This window comes from Culex pipiens, chromosome 1, assembly GCF_016801865.2.
Source record: "Culex pipiens pallens isolate TS chromosome 1, TS_CPP_V2, whole genome shotgun sequence".
Lineage (NCBI taxonomy): Eukaryota > Metazoa > Arthropoda > Insecta > Diptera > Culicidae > Culex > Culex pipiens.
In genome coordinates this window covers 109856930-109878652 of record NC_068937.1, presented here as the reverse complement: position 1 = coordinate 109878652, position 21723 = coordinate 109856930, and the positions used below count along the sequence as shown (strand labels likewise).

At 37.8% G+C, this 21723-nt stretch overlaps 1 protein-coding gene across 1 annotated transcript in view; it reads right to left on the bottom strand.

Annotated features, from left to right (window-relative positions):
- The window catches only part of LOC120429640 (alpha-mannosidase 2), a 118081-nt gene that overhangs the window by 26508 nt on the left and 69850 nt on the right, over window positions 1-21723 (bottom strand). The window lies entirely within an intron of this gene.

Below are 21723 nucleotides of genomic sequence, written 5' to 3'. Positions count from 1 at the left end.
TTATCATCGTTGATCGGAAGGCACACCGCCGGTTAAGTTCGTTTAAATTATTGTTTTGATTTCATCACAATCGTTTACGCGATGTCCCGTTTTCTCTTCGTTCAAATTCGTTGATCGTAATTGTTTATTCCAACTGGCAGTTTTAGTATCAACTTATCAAACAATCCATTCTATGAAGAGTAACGCGTCTCTTATTTCCTATTTTTGAAATTTGCTCGCGTTATCTAATTTGTACCAACAGCAAAAATCCATCTCATGATACTACTGCTCGGTTGCCACGCGTTCATTTAAAACACTTTTTAAATAAACAATTATGTATCTTTCCGCAGCCGGCTAACTAAGATTTTTAAAATTTCAACCGATAAACTACTAACCCCTCAAAATTCATGTGATACTTTGTCGGAGACGCAGACTTCACTCAAGTATCGGACTAACATTCATATCCACTTCCCCGTGTCTTACCACTGGTCGTGGCCGGCGTCGGTATTGATCAGCATGACAGGGACCTTTGAAAATGGTCAATAACGAAGTAGCATCTTCGGGTAGACACCAATGCTATGCTATTCTAATTGCATCAGCTAACTAAGAGATACTCTACAGAGAGAGCTTTATAAAATTATAAAACCATGAACAAGCTTTTTAAAAAGTGAACATTCAGTATTGAAAAAGTCCCGCTTTTTGGGACCTAAGGCTGACGCAAGTTCACATCCCGCTCGCAAAAGGCAAGCGAAACCCGTTTTCACCAGAAAATTACAAGAACCCTTACAGCAGAAAAAATAAAAATAAAAAAAGCAATACAATAAAAGCTCGGAGCGTTCATATGTTTTCGCATCATTTAACCTTCATAATAAATATAATAGAGAAAACATTTCGCCGTAACGCAACAGTACAATGGTCCGACGGTCGGTGGGTTGCAATGCACATACTAAAGGGAAAAAAGTGTGGAAAATGCTTCAGGGAAAAAGTGGTGAAACAACCGAACCTCCTGGTTCGTTGGAAAAACTGACTGCGGCATGGTTTGTGTGGGGCGAGGGAGGAGAATTCTGAGTTCGAGGCACTCCGCAAAACCATTCAACTATTCCAGCAGTCGCAAAATTCGAGCTGGGCGAGAAGAAAAAATGAAGTGGAGAGCATTTATGCTTCAGGTTTTGGAGCCAACCGAAACAGAATTTTATATGCAGTACAATTTTTTTTAGGGGAGAGCCACCCATTCTTAGCAGGTTAAGCTTTGAGTTCTTATAATCAGGCTAATTTCTGAATGAATTTCTGAATTTCAAAATACTGAAAAGGCGATAACAAAAGGTAGCTTCCCCCTATGCGTACAGTAGGGAGAAAAAAAAAACTTTGGGTCATTCAGGGGGTCTAAAACGGTACTCAATGTGCATTCATGTGCGCTAAAATACTGCTCTCTGGTGTGGAAGAGGGCCAATAATATGCAAATGATTTGAGTTACTTTTCGATTTACTACACTACTGAGTTCTGGCGAGATGGTGAAGTTTACCGGTCCACTTGGGAGCCATTTGAACCATAGTTGAGCTTTATTATTCGTACAGCATTTGAATATTTGTGGCCATTTGCGACGGTCAATCGTTGCCGTCATTGGTGATCATCGTCGTCGTTGTCGTCGTCACGGTCTCGGCTCCCCACTGGCTCTGTTACGGTTCATTGAGATCGATCTATGGCGGAAAGTTTTGCTCTTTGTTTGTAATTCATAACATTACTGATAAGTGCAGTGCCTCTGGGGACGCGCAGTTTTGTTTTTTCGCGATAATTTTCGTCTCTTTTGTGTCGCTGTTTGTGTGCATGGGGTGATTGGTCATAATAATTAAATAATGCCTTCATAAGTGCAGTGCTTCTGGGGACGCGCAGTTTTGTTTTTTCGCGATAATTTTCGTCTCTTTTGTGTCGCTGTTTGTGTGCATGGGGTGATTGGTCATAATAATTAAATAATGCCTTCATAAGTGCAGTGCTTCTTGGGACGCACAGTCCGGTTCTTTTTCCCGCGATAATTTTCGTCGTAAATGATCGTAAAAAGTTATTCTATCTTTCAGTTTTAGTATTAACTCATCAAACTATCGATTTTGTGAAGAGTAAAGCGTCATTCATTTAATATTTTTGAAATTTGCTCGCGTTATCTAAATTGTAAAAACAGTAAAAATATACTGATAAGTCCAGCCCATAGCATTACTGCTCGGCTGGCACGCGTACGATATAAATAAACCATTTTAAATAATCAATTATCTATCTTTCCGCAGCCGGCTGCCTAAGATTTAAAAAATTTCAACCGATAAACAAAATGCTCATGGTCACATCACTGCCACTCGTGAATCCTGACCTCATACCCGTCTACTAACCCCCTCAAAACTCATGTGATACTTTGTCGGAGAAGAAGTCGATTGGGCGGTCTCTATCACTCAAGTATCGGACTAACATTCCCATCCACTTCCCCGTGACCCTACCACTGGTCGTGGCCGGCGCCGGTATTGATCAGCATGATAGGGGCCTTTGAGAAGTTGCGAAGCGAGGAAAGATAGCACCCACTCATCTTCCACGGCTCGTGGATGTAACCTATGCTTATGCTTATGCTTATGCTTTTGCTTATGTTTGTAATTCATAACATTACTCTAAATTACAGTTTGATTCAATGCCCTATTTAAAAAAATACTATTATTATGTGTTTATTTTTCCGAATAGAGATTTTCACATGAAGTGGTGCAAATTTCGCAAAAAGAATTTCACTTAAATAGTGTTAGTTTTGGTTGCTGTTGTGAAGGACAAAACGGCTCTGATGGGAAATTATTGAATATAATATTTTATGACAAAAACTAAAACGAGAATTCATAGCAAAATTTGATTTGGAGGCCTAAAGCCGAATTTTAAACAATCGATGCATTTTTTATTTCTCGAGCACAACAAACTAAATTAAGAGCCAGTCCACAAACAGGGCATACCCCTTAGTATGGGACGTAGTTTGGACCTCACCAATCTGCCTGAAATTTTAAGGTCAACGGGAAGTGGGGCAAATCGGAACACAATGTTTGAAAGCCCAAAAACGTAAAAAATCGTCAAAATGCTGTAACTTAGGCATAAATCAATTTAATTCCAAAATTCCAAATGCATCTGAAAGGGCTTAAAAATGCAATAAAATGCAGGGTGAAGCATCCTAATTAGAACGTCCAATTTCCCGTCCTGGGATTTCCCGGAAAAAAAATATAATTTGATCAAATTGAGTTCTGCAAAGTTCTAGGGTCATCTAGACATTCTTACAAATCACTGGAAAAAAAGAATCGTCCCGATTGGTTAATTTATGCCCGAGAACCAGCGAGTTGAAGTTACCGTTCCAACTTTTTTGAAGCCTTGGGAGTTGGAATGTTAACTATTTTATTTTCGACAATCTATTTTAACGATATGTTTTGTTAAATCATTTGAAAATAAGATATTAACCTCTTGCAGCCAAGATCAAAATTGAGATTTGTTTAACATTTTTGTTTACCTTGACCAAATTGGATGAAAATTTAATTGATATAATTTTTTAAAAAGGGTTGTTTGAGAAGAATTTGTTCAAAAGTATTCGAGAAATTACAGTTGGAAGTTATAAATTTATGAAGCACGTGAGCTACCAAGGGCGTAAGAGGGTTAAAATATCGTTTAATTTCAACCACTTTTACACTTTGAAAATTATTTTAATCCAATTAATTTATTAGGCCATATAACCATAAAACTATTATCATACCATAAATGGAACCATGAAAAAGCATTAAAAGCTTCGTTTTATATGAAATTTACCCAAACCCAACCAAATTTAAAAACTAGCTTCAAATATTTTAAAAACTTTGAGCTGTGATTTAATGAAATAGTGTTTCAAGTTAAATAGCGCTAGAAATTGGATTATTAACACCTGACCTCCCAAGCTCGAGAAAAAGGGGAATTTCCATACAAATTCCCCCTTTTTCTCGAGCTTGGGAGTTTAGGTGTAAAGGGAAATTCAATGATTATCTATTAATTCACAAGTTGAAGATACTTGTTCTGGAATGAGTTATTTGCCATGCAAAATATTATTTCTGCATGATTTTTTTACATTTCAACTTTATGGTCACTGAGAGAAATTTAAAAGCAACTTTATTGGTGTCGAGCACAGATTTTCACTGTCCAAACACATTGATTAAAAAAATACTTCTGAAAAAAAAAATTATAATTTTTTTTTTATTTGGTCCGATTTTAAAGACAGCAGAAAAAATAGAAAATTGTTATATGTTCTTAAAGTTGCATGATGTTTTACAAGCAGTTAAGCCATTAATTGATACACACACTCATTTTGACCATTGAAGTTGCTGTTCTATACTATTCCGTTGCAAAATATTAACAGAAACAAGATCAGAATAATTTTCGTTAAATTTCAAATTTCCGGAGATTTCCCGGGAAATTTGTTGAGAATTTCTCGTTTCCCGGGAATTTTGTAACCCTGGGAAAGTGGACGCTCTAATCCCAATATGTTAAATCTAAAGGGAGTTATTGGCATTTTAGTGAAAAAATAGCACAATTTTCAATCTCAAATAAAAAAAAATGTCCATCCAGATATCAACTCGATTCGACCTGCAGCTTGTAGGGGACATCTGGGACTACCATTCGAGACTGAGAACGCTTTGGGTAAGGCAGTAAAACATATTAAATAGAAACTTTATCTTTTAGTGATTTTTTTTGAAAGTAAATTTTTGCTCGGGGGACTCCCTAGATCAAATTTTCCGGTGATAATTTTACCATATTCGTATTCCTGAGACAATTCCACAAAAGAAACATGCATAAAAATGTTTATTTTCATCCATTTAAACCATTTCGACCGAGCCACGTAGCCCAGTGGTAACGCTTCCAGTTTTTTAGCTTTGGAGGGCGCAAAAGTCGTATCTTTATCAATTCTCAGATGTAGAAAATTCATTAAATTTAGGACAACTTTCCCGAAGACACAATATTTTTTGGATTTTTTGCTGAAAAGTTATTAGCTTCTGGAAATGACCATTTTTGCGCAGACGGCTCTAAGGGGCTACCTAGAAAATGTAAATTTTAAATGCACGTGCGTGCTTGCTTGCCTGCCTGGCAGTGCGCCTGTTAAGTTGCCCCTTTGAGCCGGCCGCGCAAAAATTGTCATTTCCAGAAGCTAATAACTTTTCAGCAAAATTTCCAAAAAATATTGTGTCTTCGGGAAAGTTGTCCTAAATTTAATGAATGTTCTACATCTGAAAAATGGTAAGGACCGGATGACTATGGCGCCCTCCACAGGTAAAAACGTAAAACAGTTGCTTTTTCCATACATTTTGACGATTTATCCCATACAAACTTTAAGCGATTGGAGGGAGGGGTTCCCGTGGTCAGAATGAGCTCAAATTTGGAATATAGCCTAATGACGGGTCAATCTTTGATTTCAGGGGGTAGCCCCGAGAAGGATAAAGGTATACGAGAGGATAAAGAGTGGATAAATCCCGAAATTACCGAAAGTTCTTTACTCGTGAGTTCATTTTCCAAAAAAAAAATCACCCCTCAAAAAAATAGTGTCGATGCCGAGACTCGAACCCGAGACCTTTGGCATATTGAACTGAGCTTGCCGTCTTTACTCTCGCCAAATATAGGGACGTGGCGTTACATCGTGCTGCCACCTGGTTTTTTTAAGCGCAAGAGTGTAAAAGTGCTGAGTCATCGTCTAAAAATAGACGACGTCCTATCTCGCCCAGCAAAATAAGGTCGATAAAGTAGTCGGTTTCGAAGAGAAAAAGTGGAAAACGTGGTCTAAAAATAGCGACGCCATCCCCCTATTACTTTCCTCTCGTTTCTTTTCGAAAGGACTATCCGCATGGACTTTAACTTTGGGTGCATAGTCACCCCCACTGACTATATCTGAAAAAAATCTGTTTTGGGCTGAAATTGCAATAAAAAATATTTTTAAACGCAATAAATTATTTTAATCGTTTTAGTCCGCAGTTAGAATTGGCTAATATTCAGAAGCTGAAATTAAAATCAGCGTTAAAATCGCAGTTTTGTTTTTTCTCACTTGTCAATATTTTCACATTCCAATGAAAAATCGCATGGAAAATGCATTACACAGAAGTAGAGAAAATTGATAAAGCTTTGAAAAATATTTGCAACAGCCTTATCACTAAAAGTTGTATCTTGCGCCAGTTATGATTATTTGAAAAAAATCATAAAATTGTGAAGAAATCACCATGCTGAAGTTTTTGAAGATAATAATCAACATTTTTAAATAAAACAATACCAATCTCTATCATAATAGACATAATCATAATAGATTTAATGTAATTTCACAAAAATTGTTGATACTTTATTTAAAATAAAATCCCTTCAAACGCGTTGAATTTTTAAACAGGTCAATTCAGTCAATCACTTGAAAGCGGTCATTCGTTCTTCCTCGATTCCCCTGACTGCTCTTCGTTGTACCGAACTTATTTGTAGCAATATATTGATTTTCGTACTCAGCTGCCCATCGCTAGTGGCAAGTCCTTCCAAGAAGAAAGTTTGAAATTCAATTTTTTATCCAATTAGACTGGCAGCGGGAACAAAAATAAGCTCTCCCTCAAGGTGGCACCCCCAAAAGCCGAAGAAGAAAACAAACGAAAAAATGTCCGCAGAAGAGGGACTAGAAACTTCTCGTCAGAAGTGGACAGGTAAAGCGAACCACCTACTCAGCGCGGATCACTCTAGAAACTTCCTCCTTTCTGGACCAACCAAAGCCGGCGCTAGTTATTGTTCGTGGAAAACCGCAGCATGGAAATTCTCTGGGTTCTTTCAATCAAACTATTTAATTTGTCTAGAATTGAAAAAAATTATAGAATATTTTTTTATGAAAAATCATACTTAAAATACTGAATCTAATTTTCAAAGAGATGTTGAGCATATTTTTCCAATAAAAAAAAACCTTTGTTTTCAAAAACTAAATGTTCATTTTCCGTTAAAAAATTTGATTGATTGACTAGTATACGTTTTCCACGAGAACTGCTCAAAAGAGGCTGCAGTCCTAGCAGGAAAAGCTGTTGGCAACAAGAACCCCCCCCCCCTCCTTCCTCCTCCCTCCCAAGAGGACACATTTCTTTGCCTTTTCGTCCAAACAGCATCAGGAAGGACGGAAGGCGAAATTTTGAAGAAAAGAAACTTATTTCAATTTTATTATCCGCGCTGAGCGAACGGCAGGGGCGTGCGCCCAACCGTTCGAGTGACAAAGTAAAATGAAAATGGGATTTTTCTTTGCATTTTTCTTCCATCTTATATTTTTCTTTGTTTTCGACCACCCTCTAGGAGCTGGTAGCAATTGAAGTGCTCCCACCACCCCCTCACGATGATGGCGGTGCTCGGTTACCCATTCTGACAGATACAAGGGTGTTAAAGAATAGGGCTTCCTACTCCTTTGTGGTCTTTACAGCAAAGGGACTTTTTCCCATTGATGGTGGACCAACAATGGGCGAGATGGCAGTGGAAGAAAAAAAAACATGCAAAACGTTGCGTTAGAGAAAAGGCTGAGAAAGAGTCGGGGGATGTTGGGCTCGGATTTTTTTTTTATTTATAGAAGTTGCTTCAAATCAATCTCATTGCAAAGATCTGTATTTTGGGGTATGATTGAACAAATTTGTATTACGTCAAAATTAAATATTCTTTTTATAAAAACGTTTTCCATACAAATATTTTGATTTCAAGTTCAAGTAGGTTGTCTTCCTAAGGTGTCTTGATAAGGTCCAGTTTGTGACGATACACTACCTTCCCTTAACTAAGCAATCGAATCCAGAAGGGAAAAACTCACCAGTTGTGTTGGTCCGAGTCGGGATTTGAACCCCGATCTACCGCTTACGAGGCGGAAGCGTTACCACTGGGCTAAGTGACTCGGTCGTAGTACTCAAAACAATTCTTCTGAATAAGTGACCTGATTAATCAAAATCGCTTTTGTATGATTCATTTACTCATGGTTTTAAAAAAAGAATTTTTTATCAACATTAAATCTAAAACAATGTCATTTATTCATTTTTACCAAAAAAAAAAAAAATTGTTTAAAATGAGAGAGGGGGAATGAAGGTCTTGCAAATAAACCAAGGTGGAATGCAATGGAAAAGGTTGAGAACCACTGAGTTAGAGGAACATTAAGCTGAAATTTTTAGTTTTTTTTTTTTGCAATTTAAGATAGGAAAAGGAAAATGAAAAATATTTTAAAATTTTAAATTACGTATTTAAGGAATTAAACTTCACATAAACTTGACCACCCGGAATTCCCGGGAGAATATTCCAGAGATTTTTCCAAAACCGTGAATTTCCGAATACCGGGATTTTTCAATATTTTGTTCCGGGAATTCCCGAAATTGAAAAAAATATTAAATTTTGGTCTAGAAATTCAGATTTCCTTGAGGAAATAGCTGAACAGTTGAATACTTAATAATCGATAAGAATTTAATAGCGTTAACATGTTTATTCAGCATATATCAACATTCATTTGACTTATAAGGCTGGTACGAATATTTTTAAAGGTTCTTTAAGGAGCAATTTCAGCCCAAAACAGGATTTTTTTTGGCACTTTTTTCTCGACCCTCTCCGATTTCAATGAAATTTTGTAGACATGTAATTCTTCGCTTATGTAAGCCATTTTTGTGTATATGGAGCCAGTTTCACTCGAAAATGACGTTTGAGAAGGGCGTAAGTGTTATATTTTTTGTGTAATTCGGAATTTAAATATTTCTGTATCTCGAAGCCGTTGCATCGTATCAAAAAGTGGTCAAAGACAAACTTGTAGGAAATTTGACGGAAAGCCCGTGCACTGAAAGAAAAAAACCCGCCACTTTTATGTGATTTTCTGATTTTTAAGTTTAAAAGTCAAATTTGAAGGGCCCACGATTTTTTTCGTTCAATTTTTTTTTGAAAATAGCCTAAAATGTTACAAAAAGACTCATGAAAAAAGCAGGATGGAGCAACTGACCTAAAAAAATCCAAAAATCATTTACTGAAACTGTTTTTTTGAAAAGTGCTCTAAACGTCAAAATTTTCATAAACCGAATACGGGAATCGATTCTCCAGATAATTTTACATAAAAGTTTCCATATTGACCACTGTCCTAAGTCCAATCCTTGTGATGTTACAGCTGTTTTAAAAATAAAAATGTTGAAAAAAATAGTTTTTTGATGGTTTTTGACAATTTCTATATGACAGACTTGATTTTTCAGTCTCGTAAATATTTTTAACGAAAAGATCGTCCAATTTCCCATAAGATTGTCTTTGACCACATTTCAATTGGAAGTTTGGGCTCACAGATATAAGCTAATTGCATTACTCATAACTGGAAACAGAACATTTTTTTCAGTGTAATTCAGTGGATGGTAGTAACCTGGATAGTAAATTAGCTTAAATAATCATAAAAAACGAGTTATTTCGTTAAGTTGTCAAAGACAATCTAATGGGAAATTGGACAAGCTTTTCGTAAAAAAAATTTACGGGACTGAAAAATCAAGTCTGTCATAAAGAAATTGTCAAAAACCATTAAAAAACCTTTTTTTTCAACATTTTTATTTTTAAAATCGCTGTTACTTCACAAGAACTGGACTTAGGACAGTGGTTAATACGGAGACTTTTATTTAAAATTGTCTGGAGAATCGATTCCCGTATTCGGTTTTTGAAAATGTTGACGTTTAGAGCACTTTTCAAAAAAACAGTTTTAGTAAATGATTTTTGTATTTTTTTAGGTGAGTTGCTCCATCCTGCATTTTTCGTGAGTCTTTTTGTAACATCTTAAGCTATTTTCACAAAAAATTGAACGAAAAAAAATCTTTGGCTCACCTTCAAATCTGACTTTTAAACTTAAGAATCAAAAAATCTCAAAGAAGTGGCGGGTTTTTTTTTCAGTGTGTTTTTTTAGAAAGCCCTTCAAATTTCCTACAAGTTTGTCTTCGACCACTTTTTGATACGATGCAACGGCTTCGAGATACAGAAATATTTAAATAGCGAAATACAAAAATATTTAAAACACTTGCGTCCTTTTCAAATGTCATTATCGAGTGAAACTGGCTCCATATACACAAAAATGGCTTATATAAGCGTAGGATAACATGTTTACAAAGTTTCATTGAAATCGCAGAGGGTCCGGTACAACCGATTCCCTATTTGGCATGGAATTGCTTTAAAGAGTTCTAAATCTATTGATGCAAGATGGCTTCTTTAGGCATAAAAGATGCTTGAACAAAATGTCATCCGAATCAAGAGATTAAAAATTAAAAATTTGAAAAAAATGTGAAATTCAGAGAATTACTCTAATAAATTCCACGGAATTAATAACTCATATTTGAAAAGCCGGTCAGTATGGAAAGAAGAATAAAAAAAATGTCCCGGCTTCTGGCGAATTCCTTCGGAGTGTGTGTCACCTCATAAAAAGAACCGGCAAAGAGCCACCCAGCTTTTCGAGCACAATGAATGTGAAGATGTTAGACACTGCGTTGAAGTTGTGCTTTCTTTGCACCATGATTTTTTTTGTATTTTTTTTGTGATTTTCACGAGTTTGAGATATTTGCTATTACACCAGCAAAGATTTTCATAAATTGCAACATATATTCATATTTTTTTTGAAAAAAATCATAAAAAGTTAAAAAAGTATGAAATTACCGACTCTCATGAAAAAGCAAACCGACACGTGCGTTCTGAGTGTATCTCTCTAATACAATAAAGAAAGGGCAAGCTTGCTTACTTATTGCTGTCCTACAGGATGAGTGAAGTGAGGACGCTTGGGAAAACTTGAAAGGTTTTCTTTATTTTTGCGACGAACAATGTGTCCCAATCTGTTTTCTTTTTTTGTGTGTGCCTATTCTTTCCAATATATTTTTTTTCTTTTCCTTTGAACCAAAGTGATGAAAAAAGGCAGGTTTTTGCTGGCCTAAGTGTGTTTTTTTTTGAGGTCAAAAACGCTTTCTTAACGTTAGCAAGCTGTTGCACAGTTAAGTAATGAGATTTGTGTTATACAACTTGTTAATGTCAAAGCTTTTATTATTCTCAGTGTTGGTATTATCGCGCTCTCGCGAAAAAAATTTCTCTCTCTCGAGTTCTCGCCGCGAGTCTCGAGCTGCCGAGAGAAACTCACCGATTGCCCGTGCTCTCCTCCGCTCGCGAACGGGCTTTCTCGCGAGCCAGAATTGCCCGTTCGCGAGAAGTTGAACGTGTTAGAAACGAACAAAAAACAACACAGCGATTGAAGTTACACCTCTATACCATCGCCTGGTTCGTATTCATAAGCCTGATGAACAAATTGCTAGCTTGGGACGAACGGCTAGCACGAGGCGCTCGCGAGCGCTCGCGGCGAGAGCGAGAACGCGAACAAAAATGCGAGCGCGAGCGAGAAGAGAAAAGTACTACAAGTTCTCTCCCTCGTTCGCGAGCGAGAAATGCTTTCCTTCTTCTCGCTCGAATTCCAACAAGGGGAGAACAATTGACTCTGATACCTAACAAGTTTTGATGCCATTTGAAGGACTTGTAAAAGCGCAATGTAAATATCTGCAATTTGTTTCACTTTTTCAACGGGATGCCTTCCGATCGCCTATGCTATGGAAAGGACATTTTTAAACATATATTGATATATGTAAACAAATGTTTTGTAGAATATTTCAAGACATGAGACAATTACCACACGCTGGTATTTTAAATTTAAAAAATAATAACTGACTGGGTATCCAACTGCCAGGTTCGAGTAATCCAAATTTTCCACTGTCAAATTTCCTCTCCGATCCACCTGAGTTCAACTATCGATATCTTTATGGTTCTTCGAGCAAAACACAACATCTTTGCCCGTGTCCTTGACAGTTTTTTCCTCCGGCCAAGCTGCTGTCCGTGTACCCTCAATTTACAAATATTCCAAGATAACTTTTCTGTATGCAAATTGTTCCGTGCCATGTTTAGTAAAACTTGAGTCGATTTGCCTGTCAGGTTTCACCGCTCTCACTGGCTGTACAAATGTCAACCCACGCCAGATGTCGTTCCGATATCGATTCTGTGTGCGCCACAAGCCAAAATTTTCCAACCCAACTAAGCAAGAACGAAAAAAAACGAGAAAAGCTTGACTTTTCGACGACGACGTCGGAAACTTTTCCCGTTCCAGTCAGTTGAGAAAAGTCCGTCGGTCTCGCACACGAAGGGGGATATGAAAATAACGCATTCGCCAGTCGTTTCGAGCGTAAAACGTGCACAAGGACTGGAATCTCCCTCTCCTCTCGAGGATGAGGTCCAGGACGACGACGCACATGCTGCTGCTAATGGCCCGATAATAGGGATATTATCTAGCGTGAAGGGGCAATAAAAAGCTCTGTTCGTTTTGGCTGCTGCAGGAACACCACCCCTATATAGTGGCGAAACATTTTGAGTTCTTGGCTCAGTTTTGCGTTTTGTTTGTGTGTGTGTGTGGTTGTGGGTGGGTGGGATATAGAAAAAGGCTTGAAAAGTTGGCGCAGTTTATTTATTTTGAACTTTTCAAACTATGATTATGGTTTGAACTTTGAGTCATTAAAGTCCAGTCTGTTGGATATTCAACCAGAACTGTTAGGTTTGTGTAATTCCTCACAGCAAAACATCCGATGGTAAAATCGCATGAAATTGCGTGCGAATTTTACACAGTACAGTTTTTCAACACATACACCGTCAACTTACACGAAATTTGAAAAAGTTGCCCCGATCCCTCTTCGATTTTCGTGAAACTTTGCTCTAAGAGGTAGTTTTGGTCCCTGATCACGAATTGGAGGCCCATTTTTCGATATTTGGTGACGGAGGGTGGTACGACCCCTTTCATTTTTCAGGATTTTAACTAATACACGTTTTTCAGTAATTTGTAAACCAAAACCGTGAAGAGATAGAAATTTTGTGTCAAAAGGACTTTTGTGTAAAATTGGACGCCCGATTTGATGGTGTGCTCAAAACTCCATATAAAACATAGTTTTCATCAAAAAAGATTAAAAATAGGGGTAATTCTCCGTCAACTCACCCAGCAGTTGCCCCGACCCCTCTTTGATTTGCGTGAAATTTTGTCCTAAGGGGTAACTTTTATCCCTGATCACAAATCCGAGGTCCGTTTTTTGATATCTCGTGACGGAGCGGCGACCCTTTCAATTTTTGAACATGCGAAAAAAAGAGGTGTTTTTCAATAATTTGCAGCCTGAAAGGGTGATGAGATAGAAATTAGGTTTCATAGGGACTTTCATGTAAAATAAGACGCCCGATTTGATTGCGTACTCAGAATTCCGAAAAAAAACGTATTTTTCATCGAAAAAAACACTAAAAAAGTTTTAAAAACTTTGCCATTTTCCGTTGCTCAAATGTAAAAAAATTTGGAACATGTCTTTTATGGGAAATTTAATGTTCTTTTCGAATCTACATTGAACCAGAAGGGTAAATTTTTCATTTAGAACAAAAATTATTCATTTTAAAATTTCGTGTTTTTTCTAACGTTACAGGGTTATTTTTTAGAGTGTAATAATGCTCAAAAAAGTTGAAGAGCAGAAAATTACAATTAAAAAATGATTTATAAACATAAGGGGTTTGCTTGTAAACATCACGAATTATCGCGATTCTACGAAAAAAAGTAATTTTACATAAAAGTCCCTTTGATACCAAATTTCCATCTCATCACTGTTTCAGGCTTCAAATTATTGAAAAACACCTTTTTTTTCGCTTGTTCAAAAATTGAAGGGGTCGTACCGCCCCTCCGTCACGAGATATCAAAAAACGGACTTCGGATTCGTGATCAGGAACAAAAGTTACCCCTTAGGACAAAGTTTCACGCAAATCGAAGAGGGGTCGGGGCAATTTTTCCCGATTTCGTGTGAGTTGGTAGAGTATTACCCATAGTTTTAAAATTGTTGCCATTTTTTGTTACTCAAGTCAAGTTATAAAAATCGCGAAATGTCATTTTATGGAATATTTAATACTTTGCGAATCTGCAATAACCCAGAGAGGTCATTTTTTCATTTAGAACAACAAATTTCATTTGAAAATTACGTGTTTTTTTGTAATATTGCGGTGACTTTTTAGAGTTTACTCATGTTCTACAAAGTTGTATTGCAGACAAAAACAAAAAAAAATGTTCATTGTTATCCGAGCATTCGTTGGAGAAGGTTGTCTGATTCAACATGACTCGTCGCGTCCCGGCGCAAAACGCCGGCAATATCGCCCTACCTGCGGCTCAAGCAGGCAAAAAAGTGGGAATTTCCAAAAGGAAGGTTGAGGCCTCAACTGATGGCCAAAAACCGGGGATTTCCAAGAGGAAGGTGCTTTTGGAAGTGACATCGAACAGCAAAAAGACGAAAAAGAGCGACGGTACTGTACCGATGGATGAGGAGGAGGAGAACTCTTCGTCGCACGAGGAGCAGCTTTTGAAGAACAACAAGTTCGCTGGACTGCCTGACGAGGACCAGGTAGCGGAAGCAAAGGAGAATGAAGTGAAACAGCGAAAGGAGAAACTGCCTCCTTTTTATGTGCGGCAATCAGCAGCAACGATCGACTTTCGAGCGGGGCTGGTTGAACTCATCAAGTCTGGGAAAGTCCAAGGCAACATTCGTCTGTGTCAGGACGGATTTAAGGTGCTGGTGCAATCCAGGCAGCACTATCAACTGGTCAAGGATTACTTGACCGAAAACGAGGCGGAGTACTTTACCCATGATGTCGCCATGGATAAGCCGTACAAAATCGTCGTCAGAGGTCTGTACGACATGCCAGTGGAGGAATTAGCTGCCGAGCTAAAAGTTTTGAAACTGGATGTGTTGGCCGTGCACAAAATGAGCCGACGCAACAAAGACATCAAGTACCGTGACCAGCTCTACCTGCTGCATTTGGCTAAGGGATCGACGACGCTTCCTGAGCTGAAGGCAATCCGAGCGGTTTTCAACATTATCGTGTCGTGGGAGCGATACCGACCAGTGCACCGTGACGTCACACAATGCTTCAACTGCCTGGGTTTCGGGCACGGAGGTAAGAACTGCCACCTAAAGCGTCGTTGCGCCAAATGTGGTACCGATGCGCACATCACATCCCAGTGCATCCAAGATTCGCTGGTTAAGTGCCTCAACTGCAACGGTGAGCACTCGTCAACCGACCGAAAGTGCCCCAAGAGAGCTGAGTTCGTGAAAATTCGGCAGCAAGCATCGACGAAGAATCAGCCTCAGCGTCGTAGAACTCCTCCAGCCCTGGTGGAGCAAAACTTTCCACCTCTTCAACCGCGACGCCAGGTCCCGAACTTGGCACCGTTGCCGTTGGATCCCAGGAAGAGAGCTGAGATGAATCAACCGCGGCCGGGTTCCAGCCAGGAGCCGAGACCGTCACCACCGGGCTTCAGCCAGGAGCCAAGACCAACCCAAGAACCAGCAGTTGAGGAAAATGGTAATGATCTTTACACCTCAACCGAACTCCTCAATATTTTCAAACAGATGTCCGCTGCACTGCGTGGATGCAAAACCAAGACCCAGCAGATTGAAGTGCTGACCTCGTTCGTCATCCAGTATGGATCGTAGGTCCCTCAAGCTGCTGAATTGGAACGCTTGCTCCATTAGGAGGAAGAACTTAGAGCTGGTGGATTTTCTTCGCGAGAAGGAGATCGACGTAGCTGCCATCACGGAAACTCATCTGAAGCCCGGTGAAAAAGTTTATCTGCAAAACTACAAGATCGCGACGCAGCTCGACAGGACCACCTCTGGAGGAGGAGGTGTGCTTGTCGCTGTTCATCGTGATCTCAAGCCACGCCGGCTGCCACACTTCAAGCTGGACATCATCGAGGCCGTTGGGGTGGAAATTCCCACTTCGGTTGGCCCAGTACTCTTCATTGCTGCATACTGCCCACGTCAGGTGAATTCCAGAGATGGTTCAGCAGCAAAACTGAAGAGCGATATCCAGAAGCTGACACGGCGGAGCGCAAAGTACATCATCGCTGGTGACCTCAACGCGAAGCATGAAGTTTGGGGCAACAGCAGGAGGAATCGGAACGGAGTGATTCTGCACAACGATCTGCAAAACGGATACTACAACGTTGTGAGTCCAGATCGTCCAACGAGGGTGGCTCGGTCTGGGAATCACTCAATCATCGACTTCTTCATTACCAATATGGCTGAGAACGTGGCTCATCCTGAGGTGTTTGAAGAGTTGAGTTCTGATCACTATCCGGTGGTTGTGGAGGTTGGAGCATCCGTTACTCCGCAGCGGCAACCAACCCGGAAAGATTACCACAACGTTGACTGGCAGCAGTTTCAGCAAGTGGTCGACAGCAACATCGACTATGATCAACACCCGGAAACTTCTGCCGATATTGATCGTTCGCTGGAGGTGATCCAGCAGGCTATCAACCAAGCAGAGGCTGCCAACGTTCGGGAGGTTCCTGTTAATTTTAAGGTAACTGATATTGACGTAGATACTAAACACTTGATAAGACTAAGGAATGTTTATAGGAGACAATATCAACGGACTGGGGACTATGACAAAAAGATTTCAGTGAACAATTTGAACAAAATCATACAAGACCGACTTGACAATATCAGAAATCAAGAATTTTCAAAACATGTAAGCCAGCTTGGGAATTATTCAAAACCATTTTGGAAACTTTCTAAAGTTCTTAAAAACAAACCAAAGCCTATTCCTCCTCTTATTGTTGAGGATTCTCCCTTGATTACATCCGAGGAAAAGGCAAATGCACTTGGGCTTCATTTTGTTAGTTCTCATAATCTTGGCGCTTCCATGACCAGCCGTAAAGAAACATCAGTTGCCAATAGTATTTCAACAATTAATAACTCTACCTTTGAATTTCCTGCAGATTCCCATGTTTCTGGTGAGGAAGTCAAAGTTGCAGTAAAACAAATGAAAAATATGAAAGCTCCTGGCTTTGATAACATTTTTAATCTAGTGTTGAAAAAACAGAGTGATCAGTTCTTTCAACATCTAGCCAATATTTTCAATAAATGTTTGCAACTTGGTTACTTCCCCACCAATTGGAAACTGGGCAAAGTCATACCAATTTTGAAGCCTCAAAAAGATCCAACATCGCCAACAAGTTATCGTCCCATTAGTCTTTTGAGTAGTCTGTCCAAACTCTTTGAGAAGGTCATCTATTCAAGGCTTTTGGATTTTACCAACGATAATAATATAATTTTGAATGAGCAGTTTGGCTTCCGTAAGGGACATAATACTGCTCATCAGCTTACGAGAGTAACTAAAATCATCAAGCAGAACAAGCTTGAGTCTAAATCAACTGCTATGGCTTTGTTGGATGTTGAGAAGGCTTTTGACAATGTTTGGCATGATGGTTTGATACATAAACTGTATTTGTACGGTTTTCCAATGTATCTTATCAAAATTATCCAGCACTATCTTTCGGAGAGATCGTTCAGGGTTTTTCTGAATGGGATTGCTTCTGGATTATTCAACATTGATGCTGGGGTTCCCCAAGGAAGTATTCTTGGCCCACTTCTGTACAATATTTTTACATCTGATTTGCCTACTCTTCCTGGTAATGGTGTGTTGTCACTTTTTGCTGATGACACTGCCGTTATTTATAAGGGTAAAATAACCAGATATTTAGTTGGCCGTCTTCAGAAGGGTCTTGACGTTCTTTCCGAATACTTTGGCGACTGGAAAATTCGTATAAATGCAGCAAAAACTCAAACCATCATTTTTCCTCTTTCCAAATCGGCCAGATTTGTCCCAAAGGATGATGTTTTGATAAAAATGAATGATGTTTCGATACCCTGGTCAAAGGAAGTTGTCTACTTAGGTCTCATACTTGACTCGAAACTTTTGTTTCGGCAGCATGTAGACAAAATATTGAACAAGTGCAGCATTCTCATCAGGTGCTTGTACCCTTTAATTAACAGAAAATCAAAGCTTTCTTTGAAAAATAAGCTAGCAGTTTACAAACAAATAATTTACCCCGTTATTGAGTATGCAGTACCTGTTTGGGAGTGTTGCGCTAGAACTCATAAATTGAAGCTCCAGCGTGTCCAAAACAAGGTACTCAAAATGGTTTTGAATGTTCCTGGCTGGACAAGATCAAGTGAGGTTCATGAATTAGCAGAAGTAAAAATGTTGGATCAGAAGATTCAAGAAAAATGTTTGAAATTCAGGGAAAAATGTGCTATTTCTGAATACCCCTTGATTCAAGGATTGGTTTAGTTTATTGTAAGTTTAAGTTAGTTTTAGGTTAGGTTATGTTTTCTTAACATTTTTTTTTTCCTCATTGTACCTAGTGTTACAAAAATGATAAATCATATATTTTTAAAGTTATGAAAATGAACAGTGTTTAAATCACGAAAAGCAAATTAAAGCTGAAGAGCCACAGCTGACCACTTATTATGTAAACCAAATGTAATTATTATAAGAAAGATTCAATAAAGTATATTTAATTCAAAAAAAAAAAAAAAAAATGTATAAACATAAGGGGTTTGCATGTATTCTTTACGAGTTATCAGAATTTGACGCAAAAGTATTTTGTTGGAAATTTTTTGACACTCAATTGTGTGGTTTTGAAAATACTATTCTTTTCAGTTGAGCCAATTTTGCCACTTTTCGTCATTTAATATTAGAAAATGAAAATGACAATTTTACACCAATGAAACGAAGTTGACTTTATAGCTGTCGGCCACCATTGCTAGTACCAACCACTAGTGTCTTCCTTTTTAACTACAAGGACTTCGCCGCCCTGGGCTCCTAAGTGAATGAGAGTATGGCACGGAGCGACGGCGCCGAATACCCATATTTACACAAAGAATTTTAGAGCGCCCGCCGCGGGATTCGAACCGGCGACCTCTGGATTGGAGTCCAGTGCGCGGTCCGATTGATCCACACGGGCGGGACGTTTTACACCAATTGTGTTCTTAAAAAGTTTTCAATCAATTGGTTTTTAATTTATTGAGATGAACAAAACCAAAAAAATAGCAAAACTATATTTTTTTGAATTAATAATCTTTTGATTGCATTTTTCATGTAACAGTAAACATTGAACAAGTTTTAGGCCGCAATAATTTTTATGTTATCAAATTTAATTTGTAAGGTGTGACAAAACCTTTGAAAAATGTATGTTACGTGGTATTTTTATTTGTATATCAAGTGCAACAAATGAATAATCCTTTTGAAAGTATTTTCCAGCAATTATTCCTTCAATTTCTATAAAATTTCCATACATTTTGTTCAGTCTCTCAGATTTGATATCCAAATGTAATAAATTCAATTCCCGAGGTGAAAGGTTTCATAGTTCAAAACAAGTTTGAGGCTCAGTTCATAAAAAAATGTGTGTTATTACTTATAAATAATATCGATTACTTATACACTGAAACTCCGTCGGTTTGACAACAATTGTTGTCAAACGATTATGTGTGAGTCCCGTATTAAAAGTTCGTCACTTTTTAGTTTAACATTGTCAAACCAACGGGGTACAAATAGAGGGTGACGAGCGGGAATTCCCGGGAAAAATTTCCCGGGAAATCGACCATTTTTGGACTTCTCGATTCCCGGGAAATTTGGTCGAGACTCCCGGGAAATTTTAAACTTATAAATTTTGAAGCAAAATTATATAAACTAATCAAGAATTATTTGAAAAATTCAAAATTGTTTTGTAACATTGGGTGTTTAATGTTCGATGTTCAAATTCAAATAAACCAATGCTTCTCTAATCTTCCTCTTCATATATATTTTTTTATTTTTTAAATTTTAACTTGTCAAAAATTCCAATAACTATAATCTAGAGAAGCCAAACAAATTTGGACCCCAAAATTTACCTTAAAACATACTCTGCAGTTACACCCCACACGGAGAAAAAAGAGTTCCCAAAATCGTGAACAAGCGTTCATGAAAATGGGAACCTCGAACAAAGTGTTCAAATCCCATGGTACGATTTTGAAAAACGTACCATGAAATTTGAACACTTTGTTCGTGGTTCCCATTTTCATGAACGCTTGTTCACGATTTTAGGAACTCTTTTTTCTCCGTGCAGAAATGAAATTTAATGTTTTTTTTTTATAAATCCAGAGTGTTTATAGGACGTTATGAAAAAAACTCTAGAAATATTATTTTTATTTATTATTTCTAAGAGGTAAAAGCTTTTTCAAGATAAGTTCAAATTCCATATCTTCTCTCGAGCATAGCAATTCTCATATTTTTTTTTTAATTCTAAGTACCTAAGTTAATTTTCAAGGTAATTTCTTTTTTTTTATGTCAAAGCGATGTCAATTTATGTTTCACGTCAACCTCAATATTACATAATATTTTGGAAAAAAAACTCTGGAGCGGTAATCTTTGCAAATTTAAGGTTCGCCAATTGTGAAAACTCCGGTTTTCCTGATAACTGTAAATATATCTTCAATTTAAATTTACAGTTGACCTTAAAAAGGATGAAAAAAAGTTTAAATTGTTATTTTGAGTCGTTATTTATCATATTGCAAAAATCTCGATACTGGGAAATTATATATTAGCTATGTTTTTACTTCACAAAAATTTAATAATAAGAAGTTCATGGAACAAGTTTGTGCAACATTTGAAAAGTCACTCATTGCGAATTATGATTGGTGAACATTTTAAACCAATTATAGTTAACTATATAGTTCCTCAAAATTATGAGGATACTTAATTTAACGAATAAATAATGAATTTAATACTTTTCTTTTTAAATTTTGCCACTATTGGCATAGTAAAAAAAAACTCCCGGGTCCCGGGAATTCCCGGGAAATGGCCAAATTCAACTCTCGATTCCCGGGAAATTGAAAATCTCGAGAATCGTCACCCTCTAGGTACAAACCAAAAAAAGTGTCAAACGAAAAAATTACTAACAACCGGGGGTTGATTGTTTTTTTCTTTACTACAGTTTTGTAATGAAGTCAAATTTGATCGATTTATAACACATTTCTAAAAAAATTTGGTGAAAATTTTAACGAAATCAAGTATTTTCACTTACATTCAAACGTGTAAAATTGTTGTATTGATAAACTATTCAACACAATTTTTTTTCGTACAATCGGGATCAAAATACACATTTATTAATCATTAGTAAAAGGGCCAATTGGTATGATGATTCAATAGAGGAGAAAAGCAACTCGCGACAAAATTTTGAGGCTGGAATTTTGACAGGTATGATTTTCATAAAGTATTCGCCTCCTTTTCTCTCCCACAGATAACTGGGGACAATGTAGCTGTCAAACCAGGCCAAAATTTTAAAGTCACTCACAAAATGAACTTAGAGTGATTGGAGTTCATTTCGGACGTCACGTTTTTCTCCTCTATAGAGGAGAAAAGCAACTCGCGACAAAATTTTGAGGCTACGAATTTTGACATGTATGATTTTCATAAAGTATTCGCCTCCTTTTCGCTCCCACAGAAAACTGGGGACAATGTAGCTGTCAAACTATGCCAAACTGTTAAAGTCACTCACAAAATGAACATTGAGCGATTTGAGTTCATTTCTGACGTCACGATTTTCTCCCGAAATTACCGAGAGTACTTTACTCATGGGTTCATCTTCAAAAAAAGTTCATCAAAAAAAAAGTACCGGTACCGAGACTCGAACCCAAGACCTTCGACATATTGAACCGTGTCTTTGCCGTATGGGCCACCATGGTTCGGTGACTGAGTGGCGGTCATTTATCCATATAAGACACTCAATAGGATGAACTTTTTCAATGAACGAATGAAAACGCGAGAGGTCTATACTCTCGCAAAATAAATATCTGTATAATGCTTCTGAAAAGTTGT